The sequence below is a fragment of the Primulina eburnea genome, chromosome 11 (assembly GCF_022965805.1).
Source record: "Primulina eburnea isolate SZY01 chromosome 11, ASM2296580v1, whole genome shotgun sequence".
NCBI classification, from domain to species: domain Eukaryota; kingdom Viridiplantae; phylum Streptophyta; class Magnoliopsida; order Lamiales; family Gesneriaceae; genus Primulina; species Primulina eburnea.
In genome coordinates this window covers 27,294,552-27,308,979 of record NC_133111.1, presented here as the reverse complement: position 1 = coordinate 27,308,979, position 14,428 = coordinate 27,294,552, and positions in this window count along the sequence as shown.

The following is a 14,428-nucleotide window of genomic DNA, read 5'->3' as shown; positions in this document are numbered from 1 at the left end:
CGTGGGTTGGAAGGGTTCATTACCTGCTGGTCACGCTCGGGTATTCAATCGGGGCGCAAGGAATGGCGATTGGGCTAGGAGGTGTGCACGGGTATGAGTGTTTTGCGTGGGTATGGTTGCTTGGGCTGTTTCCTTGGTTGCTAGCTGTTAGATGCGTGCATGGGCTGGGAGCTTGGTTCTGTTAGGTGGCTTGGGGTCTGGTCTAGGTCCTTGGTAAGCAGGTTCGTGGCTGGTGCGACGGGAATAGCTTAAGGCGTGAGTTTTGGGAGCAATGTTTGCATAGGTGGCTAAATAGGATAGGACCGAGAGTTGTGGGCATATTCTGGAAATTTCAGCCGTGGGTTGGAGGGCCTAATGACATCGATTTAGGACCTTTTAATTGTTTTAGGATATGACAAGAAGTGGGAAAATTTTGGTTAGGTTTTGGTTCGATTCGGGTTAAAACCGGGACCCCGGTCCAAGTTTTAAAACGAACCGATTAAGTTTGAGATTTGGGATCGAGTTTACGTTTATGAATACTTTTAAAAAAATTTGGGACATTTTAAGAAGTTTGATAAGCTTCGGGTCAATTTTAAAGGTCCAGTGTTGAAACAATAATTTTTGGGTTTATAGGGGCAAAATGGTCATTTTGCACCCGGGGTGAGATTTTAGTCCTAGCAGCGCCCTGAGCACAAATCATAATATTTTTAAATGTTTATGCATCACGTTTATGATTTTTACGCTATTATAATAATTATGGTGCATGCTTGGTTTAAAGGGATTAAGAGAGAAAAAGTGAAAAGTGAAGAGCACTCTGTCTCCGCCGCACCGCGTCGTTATTTCGTTTGTTTTCTGTCAAAACAAACCAAGGCATGTTTATATCTTCTTTCACTCTTCAATCAAGCCATATAGATATTTTAAATATCGAAAGTACATGATTTTAATGCAAGAAGATCAAAATTGTTCATATTTAATTATGTTGGTTAATTATATTACGTGCAAAAAATTCATTTTGAGATTTATGCGATATTGCTTGTGGTCACTTCACTATCATGATTAAATCCGATCTCCAGTTACCGGTCCGGTCATCAGTTACCGGTTATGGGAGCATTATTAAATCAGGTAGCCAGTTACCGGTCCGGTCGCCAGTTACCGGTCAGTTCAGTTGTTTCACCCAGTATACTGTGGCAGTAGTCTGATCATACGTACATTATTAAATCCGATCGCCAGTTACCGGTCCGCTCGCCAGTTACCGGTCAGTTAAGTACAGTGCAGGGACCACTTGCGTAGACCATAATCTCACCAGAAAATTATTACATGCTATTTTATTACAGGGCTCCAAGGAGCAAACATTTCACTATGATTTTCAGTTCAGTTATGCACGTATTATAATTGCTCATGACAAGTTATTTTCACATTATGCCTCATAACATGATATTTTTATCCCGTGCAAATTTTACTATATTATTTACTCGTTATTTACGATATATGCATGCTGAGTCTTTAGGCATACTAGACTTGATTGTTGTAGGTACTGATGATGCCGGGGCCGAGGGCGGGAACCAGTGAGCTAGCTTGGGTCGGCAGTAGTGGACCCGAGGACCTCATTTACAGCAGTTGCCATTTTATGCTCAAACTTTTTATCGGTTGTTGGATTATTTTAAATTATTATTTGGCAAACAAATATTTTCTTCCGCTGCAATTTTTGAACATTAGACTAGATTTACCAGTTTACTTCGTGAATGAGGCATCATAATTATTTTAAAAAGAAAATTTTTAATTTTTCCGAAATTTTTGAAGGACGAATTTTCGGGCCGTTACAGCTGGTATCAGAGCAATGGTTCTGTAATGGGTTGTGCTACTACTGACTACGAGAAGCTCATGAAGTCACGTCTTCGGTCTGTAAGTTTTACATTTACGCATTTTATTTAAAGCATGAATTATTTTAACAGTATGTTTTCATGAAATGTTTTTACGTTCAGATTTTAATTGTTCAGTGTTTATATATAATAAAAAAACAAATTATGGAATTATGCATGTTGGGTACGTTTGGAATTGGACATGTCTAAGAATTCGAATATTGGGATTTTGGAGAAGTTGAAAATGATTTGACTATATTAATTTTTAGGTTAGGAATGTTGATGTCCTCCTTATGGGCTATAAGTTAATCTTGAAAATAATGTATGCTTTTTAGACTTGTAGAATTTCTAAGAAATTATTGATGGTTCTTGGTTGCTAGTCGAGTAAATTTTTGAGGATTTCATATAAGCAATAGCGATTTGAAGACTACGACAATCTTTAGGATTATAAATGTACAATTTGAGGGTTTTAATTATCTATGGAAATGTAAGATTAATTATGAGAATTTATTTAGGATGCATGCTCTACATAGTTGGATTTAAGGATTGAATTGCAGGAATTGAAAATTTTAAGGACCTAATTGTAATAACCAATGATTTGAGGACCTAAGTTCAAAAATAAAATTCTAAGGGACTATTTTCGAATTTACCGAATTTTGGGATTAAATTTTGAGTTCACGAATTTAAACGTTTAATGAGGTAAACATGGAAAATTTCATGCGGACAATGATGCAAATTTCGAAGAGTTGTAGGGCCAAAATGTAAATTTGGAGAACTGTAAGGGCCAGATTGCAAGTTTCAAATTTTAAGGATTAAATGTGAACTTTTGAGGAACACTTGGGATTTTAAGTATTTATAGAAATGTAAGACGTGCTATGTGAATTAATTTTGGGTTTAATAAACTTAAGACTATTGAACCTTATGATACGGGAAATCTATAAAATGAAATTGGGAATACTAAGGATTCATGGGTAATTGTGGAATTTTCGAGATTTAGGAAAAAAATTTGGATGATATTCGAGGAAAGTAAGAATTAATTTTACAATTTTAAGAAATTTGAGAACTTATTTAGTAGTAAGTGAGAATTGAATGGTTTAAATGGTAGGAATTTTCTGTTATTTAAGCTAAAAGGAAATATAGAATATTTAGATGTTTGGGTTATAATATTATAATGAATGGTAATCCAAGACATTGTAGGATGAATCAATCTTATGCGTGAAAATTTAAGCGTTAGTGAAATAATGTTGTGGCAAATTAAGAATTTAAAGTGATGACGATTTAAGGTAAATTTGATCGGTTAGTTAAGTTATAAGGATAAACATGGAGTTAGTAAATTTTGGAGACATAAGTTTGATGTGTCACAAGTTTTAGTCATAATCTTAACAGTTAAGATTATAACTTGTGAGAATTTAAAATTTTTTGAAAAATTGGGTACGATGATGGTTAGTTTAATTGGTAGACGCACGTAAGAGGTGAGGTGGACACCTTGTCTTGAGAAATTTTGGAAGTCATTAACAAACTTGGGACTAAACGGATATGCGTATTCGAATTATTTTATTCAAAGCTATTTGGATTAGGTAAGTTTGAATTTCAAATTTATGGGATATTTGTTCATACGGAAATTTTGAGTGAAATAAAAACAAAAGGGAATTAGTTGTGTTCAATATAAGTTATCAATTGATGAATATTAAGATTTTTTATCAAGTAAGGAATCTAAAAGCTTGATATGGGGATTCTAGATTTCTATGGTTTATAAGTGAAATTGATTTATTAAAGTACATTCCCATTCAATCTGTTGGAGAAAGGGTGGCTACTAGAAGCTAGTCTCATACCTGGCTCAAGCCGGACCCTTACTTGAAGTAATTAGCCATTGCGGGTAGAGGCATTCGAAGAAGCTTTGAAAGAAGAGAAAGAAGGAGTTAGTCTACTGCTACCCTGGGTTAACTTATTAAGTTTATATGCTAGAATTAAGTAAGCATTAAGGATACATAAGAATGCGACACTTGTTTCAATGAAGAAGTTCAAAGTCCTAAGCCTCAACTAGATTGTAATTGGGAAGATTGAGTAGGTAATTGATGCTAGAAGTGTTATTATTAAGGTAGAAGGTCGATGTTGTATAATTGAGTTTTATGGATTATTTTTATTCGAGGTTTAAGATTTACAACAATTTCACATCGGGATCCACTTGTAAATAATAAGTTACGTAAGTTTAGTGCCGTAAGATAAAGATTCGATTCAAGGATTTTAGGCTAATATTATTATGGGTTTGAGATAAGGTTTAACTTTTAAGTTCTTTAATAAGATCTCCTAAGTCGAACTGCATGAATGCCAGTACTTGGACTTGAAGCTTTAACATATCTTGAGCTCAATAAAGTTAAGAAGGGATGTTGTTAAGATCTCAATATTGGAATATAATAGGTCAATGAACATCTTGGGTATATTATAAGGAAAGTAAGGTGCGTTAAATTTGGACATCCATCTCTAGTATGAGAAACTGCGGGATAAGTCAAAATTCGGGGCTATAGTTGAATAGAACTAAGTCACCACAGGTTGTTTTAATTTGCGATTCACAAACGAGGACTTTGGTAGACAAATTTATTTAGGATTGAGGAGACTTAAGGACAACTTAATATTTATCTTATCAGAGTAGCGCATCGGAAGCGTGGATTATTAGGATTCTAGAATTAAGAAACTAAGCTTTTTGTTTATCAAGGATAAGCGAATTTCGAGGACAAAATTTCTTTTAAGGGGGGAAGGATTGTAGAACCCGTAAATTGGACTGCGTATAAGCCATGCATAATTCTAGTATTAAAAATTAAAATGATTTTTATCGTATGAGTATTTAAATTCTTTTCTTTAAATTTATTTATTTTACGCAGTAGTTTAATTGTTACCTTTTCAGTTAAATAAGTGAGGCCGGACTGGATATGGAGTATTGAGATAAGTTAATAAAGACTTATTTAAGAAGTGGTAATTTAGCATGTTAGTAATTATAATTTAAAAAAATTGGCATGCATGCAAGTTAGTAAACTTCTTTGGTATTTTATTTAATTGTTTTTAAAGCATTAAATGCATGTTTATTTCATTAATTTATGTTTAATTATTTTTATGCATTTTAGGCATAATTCATGCAAGATAGGATTTGTTTCATGAAACTTTTAAAGTTCATGCATTAGGATTTCTAGGTGCATTTCACGTTCGAACGAGGATCGGAGACCGGAGAATTTTCAAGAAAATTGTTTTATACACGAGTTATTTTTATAAATTAATTAAAAACATTTTTAGAGTATTTTTCAAAAATGAGAATTTTTGAGTATTTTTACCCGTAAGATTTTATTTTTTAATCGGTACGCAAATTTTATCGAATCGGGGGACTTTCTAAGGGTTCGGCTAATATTTTCAAAGTCTTTCCAACTCGAAATACTTTTCGGAAGAGCGTTTGGACCTAATGGGCCTACCCATTAGGTTATTGGGCTTAAAAAACCTTTAAAACTTTTAAGATGCATTTTTTTGGCCCATAAACTAATTATTATCTATATATATATATATATATATATATATATATAATGCCCTAATCACCTAATTAACCCTAAACCTAATTTTAATTACCCACTCAGCCGACAACCATTCCCTCCCCTCGATTTCTTCACCAGAGCAGCTGAGAGCACCATTCTTCTTGGCATTGGGTGCAAATAAAATCTCTCGGGTTCCCCTTGCATTGTGCTCGTCATTCCCTCATCAGGCATGCTTGTTACTTCCTTCTCTTCATAAATGCCATTATATGCTGGATTTATTGTGGGTGTTCGAAAGTTTAAAGATCTTGCATGCGATAGTGTTTGTGGTTTAAAACTTGTCATAATTCTTGCATGGAGTTGTTTATTTCTCACGTTTTCTGGAATGGTTCAAGGGGCTTCTGAATTCTGGTGTTAGGGGACTGTTAAGACATGATTAATGGAGGACACTTCGCTGGAGTCATGAACTGATCGAGCCTAGGGGGTAGACGAACGGAGTTTTGGTTGTAAGTCAATGTTTGTGGCAAGGTTGAGGGAGGGAGCAAGCGCCGGCTGTAGGTAGCCACACCGAGCCATGGTTCAGGATTTAAGGAGACTGAGATGTGGGATGGAAGGGTTCATTACCTGCTGGTCACGCTCGGGTATTCAATCGGGGCGCAAGGAATGGCGATTGGGCTAGGAGGTGTGCACGGGTTTGAGTGTTTTGCGTGGGTATGGTTGCTTGGGCTGTTTCCTTGGTTGCTAGCTGTTAGATGCGTGCATGGGCTGGGAGCTTGGTTCTGTTAGGTGGCTTGGGGTCTGGTCTAGGTCCTTGGTAAGCAGGTTCATGGCTGGTGCGACGGGAATAGCTTAAGGCGTGAGTTTTGGGAGCAATGTTTGCATAGGTGGTTAAATAGGATAGGACCGAGAGTTGTGGGCATATTCTGAAAATTTCAGCCGTGGGTTGGAGGGCCTAATGACATTGATTTAGGACCTTTTAATTGTTTTAAGATATGATAAGAAGTGGGAAAATTTTGGTTAGGTTTTGGTTCCCCGGTCCAAGTTTTAAAACGAACCGATTAAGTTTGAGATTTGGGATCGAGTTTACGTTTATGAATACTTTTAAAAATATTTTGGGACATTTTAAGAAGTTTGATAAGCTTCGGGTCAATTTTAAAGGTCCAGTGTTGAAACAATAATTTTTGGGTTTATAGGGGCAAAATGGTCATTTTGCACCCGGGGTGAGATTTTAGTCCTAGCAGCGCCCTGAGCACAAATCGTAATATTTTTAAATGTTTATGCATCACGTTTATGATTTTTACGTTATTATAATAATTATGGTGCATGCTTGGTTTAAAGGGATTAAGAGAGAAAAAGTGAAAAGTGAAGAGCACTCTGTCTCCGCCGCACCGCGTCGTTATTTCGTTTGTTTTCTGTCAAAACAAACCAAGGCATGTTTATATCTTCTTTCACTCTTCAATCAAGCCATATAGATATTTTTAAATATCGAAAGTACATGATTTTAATGCAAGAAGATCGAAAGTGTTCATATTTAATTATGTTGGTTAATTATATTACGTGAAAAAATATTCATTTTGAGATTTATGCGATATTGCTTGTGGTCACTTTACTATCATGATTAAATCCGGTCGCCAGTTACCGGTCCGGTTGCCAGTTACCGGTCAGTTCAGTTGTTTCACCCACTATACTGTGGCAGTAGTCTGATCAGACGTACATTATTAAATCTGGTCGCCAGTTACCAGTCAGTTAAGTACAGTGCAGGGACCACTTGCATAGACCATAATCTCATCAGAAAATTATTACATGCTATTTTATTACAGGGCTCCAAGGAGCAAACATTTTCACTATGATTTTCAGTTCGCACGTATTATAATTGCTCGTGACAAGTTATTTTCACATTATGCCTCATGACATGATATTTTTATCCCATGCAAATTTTACTATATTATTTACTCGTTATTTACGATATATGCATGCTGAGTCTTTAGGCATACTAGACTTGATTTTTGTAGGTACTGATGATGCCGGGGCCGAGGGCGGGGACCAGTGAGCTAGCTTGGGTCGGCAGTAGTGGAGCCGAGGACCTCATTTACAGCAGTTGCCATTTTTATGCTCAAACTTTTTATCGGTTGTTGGATTATTTTAAATTATTATTTGGCAAACAAATATTTTCTTCCGCTGCAATTTTTGAACATTAGACTGGATTTACCGGTTTACTTCGTGAATGAGGCATCTTAATTATTTTAAAAAGAAAATTTTTAATTTTTCCGCAAATTTTTAAATATGAATTTTCGGGCCGTTACAATATGTGTCTTACCACATATAAATAAAGAAAAAAATAAGCAGTTGAAAATCTACCAATGCTTCTTACTGTATTGCATTATACATATATAAGTGTAATTGAATCAAACATGGTAGTTGATAATTCTTCAATACTGATTTACTGGCATGATCGATTAGGATATCTTGGTTCAATAATGATGCGAAAAATTATAGATAATACACATGGTAATCCGCTGAAAGACATGAAGATATTTCAAAATAATAAGTTGCCATGAAAAATATGTTCTCTTGGAGAACTTATTATAAAACAATCACCAGCTAAAATCTAAACTGAATCACATATGTTTCGTGAACATATTCAGTGTGATATTTGTGGGCCAATTCATGTGCGATGTGGACCATTTAGATATTTTACGGTATTGATTGATGTCTCCAGCAGATGGTCACATGTATGTTTATTATCAACTCGGAACGTGGCATTTGCAAGATTACTTGCTCTAATAATAAAATAATCAATTTCCTGATCATACAATCAAGAAAAATAGACTTGATAATGCTGGTGAATTTACTTTCAAGACTTTCAATGATTATTGTATGTCAATGAGAATCATTGTTGAGCATCATGTTGCTCATGTACATACACAAAATGGATTAACAGAATCGTTGATTAAACGTCTAAAACTGATTGCTAGACCAATGATTATGAAAACAAAACTCCATGTTTCTATATGGAGACATGAAATTTTACATGCTGTGGCATTAATTTGCATCAGACCAAGTGCATATCATAAATACTCTCCATTGCAGCTTGCCTTTGGTAAAGAACCAGACATTTCTCATCTGAGAATTTTTGGATGTATGGTATATGTGCCTATTGCACCGCCTCAATGAACAAAAAAGGGAACTCAAAGAAATATCAGAATTTATATTTGTTATGACTGTCAAACAATCATTTGATATCTTGAGCCTCAGATAGGAGACGTATTTACAGCATGTTTTACTGATTGTCATTTTAATAAGGAATTCTCCCAAGAACTATATGGTATACATCATCATTGTTACATTTGGATCCAAGAACTAAACATTGTTAAAAATATGTACAACAAATTGTGCACTTGCAAATAATAGAAAATCAAATACCATATGCATTTGCAGATACAAAAAGAGTAACTAAATCATATATGTAGAACCCGTAAATCAGACTACGTATAAGCCATGCATAATTTCCAGTATTTAAATAAAAAAAGGATTTCTTTATTATTTAAAGCATTTTAAAGTTGTTAGTCGTGATTATTTATTTTTAATCGCATAAGTATGGTTTTATCGCTTCAGTTAAATAAGTGAGGCCGGACTAGAGTTGGAGTATGAAGATAAAATTTAATATTAAGAAAACATTCCTAGAATTTATTTAAGATAAATAATAAGTTATTTTAATATAGCAGAATGTTTAAGAATTTATTTGAGTAGTTTGAGATAGTAGTAAATAAGTTCTTTTAGGTTCAATAATTAATTTATTAATTCACTAAAATATTTAATAGGGAGATAAAACTCTAAAAATTTAAAATACATTATATAAGCAATATTTTACCCCAATTTAATAGCAAAATTCGGCCACCCCCTTAAGGATTTAACTTTGATCTGTCAACTTACCATTTTTGAGATCTTTCCTTATCCATTCTTGGTAGAACAATTCCCACAATTTTAATCCCCAACAATTAATAATTTAGCAATATTTCATCCCCATTTATCTATTAATTTTTGGCCAACACCATAAAAGGATTTGATTTAGTTGACAACTCATTCCTTTGATTTAGTTGACAACTCATTCCTTTGATACCATTCCTTAATCTTTTCTTGGTAGATAGTTTCCCCCACTTTTAAATCACCAATAATTATTTAATAAGCAATTTCCTCCCTTGTATCTAGCCTAGGAAAATCGGCCAACACAGTCCTAATTATCCTTCAAATCTCCCTCAATCAAATCATTTTCCTTATCTCATCAACAACTCAAGGATAGAAAGATTCATTTCCTCCCATTTATCTTGCAACCTCTCATTTATCTTCCTAAAATTCCCTCCCTCACCATATCACCGAAATTCAGTAGGTTTCATAGAGGAAAAATTGTGAGAGAGCCTTGAGAAAACAAGAGAGAAAATCGAGTAGAAAAGAAGAACACTCCGCCTCCTCCGCGCTGCGTCGTAGTTTCGTTTGTTTTTCTTTCAAAACAAACCAAGGCATGTATATGTTTTTATTTACTCCTCGATCAAGTCATATACTGAAATTTTTACATCACATGTGCATGATTTTTAATCATAAAAACCGAAACAAGGCAGCAAAAATTTTCGAAAAATGCACAGATTTTTCTCGGCAGATTTCCTGCTTCACGGTCTTGTTGTTTTTGATGAGTACAGTTGGTTGGCTCGATTCCAGGGGCTCAATGCTGCATCTATACATGTACTAGGACATGTTAGGGTCATGTAGGAACGTTGGTTCCAGCCCCTATACGCTGGAGATAGAGTTTTGACAGCAACTTCCCAAACATGTCACTTTGTGTCTCGAATTGGCATGTGTATTGTCTAAGGCGGATGATTCTGATCTTGGCTGCCCTATGGGCTATAGCCATGGTTAGAACATCTCCTTATTATGTCTAAGACGAGGTTGCATCGGTTTCAAACAAAACAAGACAAGCCCCTTAGATCCCTTCATTTTTCTGCATATGTAAGTCTCGAATTTTAGGGGTGGTGTGGATCTTGGTTGGCTTTTTAGCCCTTGCAATGGTTGATACCATACGTCTTGATATCTAGATCATGACACGGTCAATCAAATGGCCACTGGAATGGTCCATGACAGCAAGAACAAGTGCAACACCCCACGCGTGCATATGCGTTTTCGGGTGAAGAGTTTCGGGTTGTTATAGTGTTGTTTGGATTGTGGCTGGCCTAGGGCCCTTAGCCATGGTTCAAACCATACCTTAGGATGTTGGTAAGAGACTCTGGTTGGTGGTTCAAGCCCAAATGGCCGATAGTCTTGAAAACGAAGCATGCGAGCGTAAGCGCTGCTGTTGTATTTTTTACCGCAAGTCGGTGCTCCGGTTCAGAGGCTCGTTTGAGTTCTTGGTTGGCTTTTAGCCTATGACCTTAGACTGGACAGTGCCTCATTGAGTTAGAAAGGTCATGTTTTTGGCCGTTTGTGATTCGGTTAAGTTTAGGGGTCGTACGAGAATTTACGCTGCAATGTGCCAAAATGAATCTCGAGCCTTTCATGTTTTTGGCCTCCATTCCACAAATATCGAGTACTGTAATTTTAAGAGCATTATGTCATCATTTTAGGTGTATTTTAATCATGAATAAATGATGGTTCGGTGTTGGTTCGGGTTGGCACGGAGTCATGATTAAATACTAAGTCATTGGGCGTAAATGTCTCATTTTTGGATTCAATTACGAAGTTTTGGTCAAGTTAAATCATTCGCATATTTTTCATGCTAGAATTAGGTCGTAGCGAGCCTGGAAACGATCCAACCCTTTCAGTAAAATAAACAGGATATTTAAATTATATTACGTGCATAAAAATATAAAATGTTCATTTTTGAGATATATGTGATATTGCTTGTGACCACTTCACGTTCATGGGATTGCAGCTTATCATTGGATTATTACTTCATCCGGTGGTCAATCACCGGTTCATGTTCATGTACTGGTACAGATATCCAGTCCAAGGGCTGTGATGATCTCTACTGCCCAGTATACTATGGTTTAGTCTGATCAGACGATTCATTTCACGTTATGGGCCACTTGCGTAGATCATATTCTCAATAGAAAAATATTATATGCTATTTCATGGCAGGGCTCTATCGAGCAAACCTTTCACTTCCAATTTTCAGTTCAGTTATGCACGTATTTATAATTATTCATGACACGATTTCCACGTTACACTTTAAGATATGATATCTTTACATGGCATGAAACTTTATGATATATTTTACTTGTTATTCACGATATATGCATGCTGAGTCTTTAGACTCACTAGACTTGATTGCTGTAGGTACTGATGAGGTCGGGACCGAGGGCGGGGACCAGTGAGCTAGCTTGGCTTGACAGTAGTAGGAACCCGAGGACCTCATTTATCAGTTTATTTATCATTTTTATGCAAACTCATTTTTATCACGATGAATTATTTTAAGTTGATGTTTTGCAAGAGATATTTACTTCCGCTGCTATTTCGACATTTAAAACTTTTATTCCGCTGTTACATTAAACATTAAAACTTTTATTCAGTTTATTTTATGAATGAGGCAAGTTATTTACCTTTAAAAAAAAATTTCAAATTTTTCCGCAAATTTTCAAGCACGAATCTGGGGCTCTACAGTTGTTATCAGATCCGGCTTCTCTTAGTACGGTGTGGTTCGGGGACGAACCAAGCGGAAGCTGGTGGGCATGTGAGGCCCGGGGCTGAAGAGGGCGGGGGGTGATCGCTGGTGCCATGAGGTTGCACGGACAATGAGTGGCTCCTGGCAGGCTTCTAGGTGGAGGGAACATGAATGAACTGATCCCACACCGGAATGAGAAGGATTGCGAGACTGTTCAATGTAATGAACTGTACAGTTGAAGAGGGTTTAAAAGATTTGATAGGTACTACTCATATCACGAAGGTGCATCTTCTTTTTTGTAACGCCTCAGATTCGATGATTGTCCTAACTGTAACAAGACGGGTCTTGTGGGGACCCGGACGCTAATCATGTTCTTAATCATCATTGGGACAATTTAAATAATTATAATAAACATGGTCTAATTTTTTTTTTAAAATACAGAATTAATTGCTGAGCGTAATGTAATATATTCGATTACATACATCGAAACCAAAATACAAATCCCGTACCATATACAATTCTTTTAAAACTAAGGTTTAACAGCTATAATTCAAGTGCTCAAACCTATCTAGTTCCAAGTCCGTAGTCTCCACTCTAATCACGATCTCTCTTCATTTCCTTGACCCTGAACCTGTCCCACCTATTGTCCTGCACACATACAAACACGACAACAACCGGATAACTCCGGTTAGAAATAAATCCCAGTATAAATCAACTAAACATTCAATTTTATAAATAATGTAAAAGCATGTAAAGCATGTAACAGATATCAGTAACATGTAACAAAATCGGAAACATAATCAATACAAAATCGCTAATCAAACTCGTGTCTCCACATTTCAGACTAGACTCAATCCTAGTCTAGGGATCCCGGTTTCCAAACGTTGGTATTCCTATATCGAACATCAGTAATAGACGAAACTCCAATTCTATACACTTCGATATAACCAAACATCCGGTGTCTTGACCTATCTGTCACAGACTTTGGCACTATCGCCAATACACTATCTTGTGACAACGTGCAATGTGCCAGTGACGATTCCATCACTATCGGCACTGATTTCACAAGATCACTCGATTAATACCTGCTTTCTATACATTCATAGAATAATCATATCAAATCAAATCAATGAACATAATAATAATAAGTATGTGATTTAGGGAAACTCAAGTATATCATACTCGAGTCGATCTCCCGATACCACATTGACTTATACCTTTGTCTTCTTGATCTGACTAAGTCGAAGTCTCGAAGTCAAATCTGTCCATATCAAATCTGAAATGACAATATCGAATTGACTGTGTCAATGTACAACTCAATTTCAGACATGCTCTGATCAATACTCAAATCAAGACATAATCTGATCAATGTCAACGATACATGATACAATCTCAATCAATAATGAATCTGATTAATATCAATCTACTGATGTTTCGACGACATAACAATACAATCTCAATAATCCGGTCAATCTCAATATCACAGATATAATACCACAACTCATAATCGATATCAATACGAATCATAATCTTTAATAATAACAGGTCATAATCTCAAATTTGTACAATCTCTCAATACCGGCAATACAATCTCAGTATATACGAATCAACAACTCATCTGATCCAAATTTGAATAATATCAATATACCCAGCAATACAGTATCAATCAAATATCAATCTCAACACCTCATAATCGATAACAACATAATTCTGATATCAAATCGGTATAATCACCATCAATTCAACTCTAAAAATTCATAATAATTTCATACGGTATCTATTCTTCGATCCGGTTTTGATTATACTATGTCTGATATCGCAAGAACAACATATATGGATCATATCTGATTCTGGCAGTATCATAATTTCAAATCGTATCAAAACGTAATAAAACTTACGTCCAGTTGTAGTTGTCGACGCTAGGATCACAGTACTGAAGTCGGATTCAAAGTCTGATGGACGGATCAAAATATAAAGGCATAAGAATTTCTGAAATATTTCTTGATTCCTCTCCTTTCTTTTCTCTGCCAAAGGAATGAAGTGTAGCTGTTTATAAATATCCCACGTTGCATGTCTAAGCAACGTGTTAACTTTTCCTCAATTCTGGTTCGCGCTCGGGCGGACATAAATTTCCGCCTAGGCGCGAAACGTTCGGCCCTCGCATTTCATACAGCCGCGCGCGTGCGGAAAAAAACTTCCGCCCGGGCGCGAGGTGTTTGACTTTCTTGCATTATTCAATGGCGCTCGGGAGGTTAAAAACTTCCGCCCAGGCGCCAAACCTTCGGCCCAAAATTTGTACATTTCATATACTTTGTCCAGTCTGGTCTCGGAATGGCCGGCTAGAATTACATCAGCTCATAATCAATAAATCATATCAGATTACAATAATCAAATTCTCGGGCATTACATTTCTCCCCCCCCAAGATCCG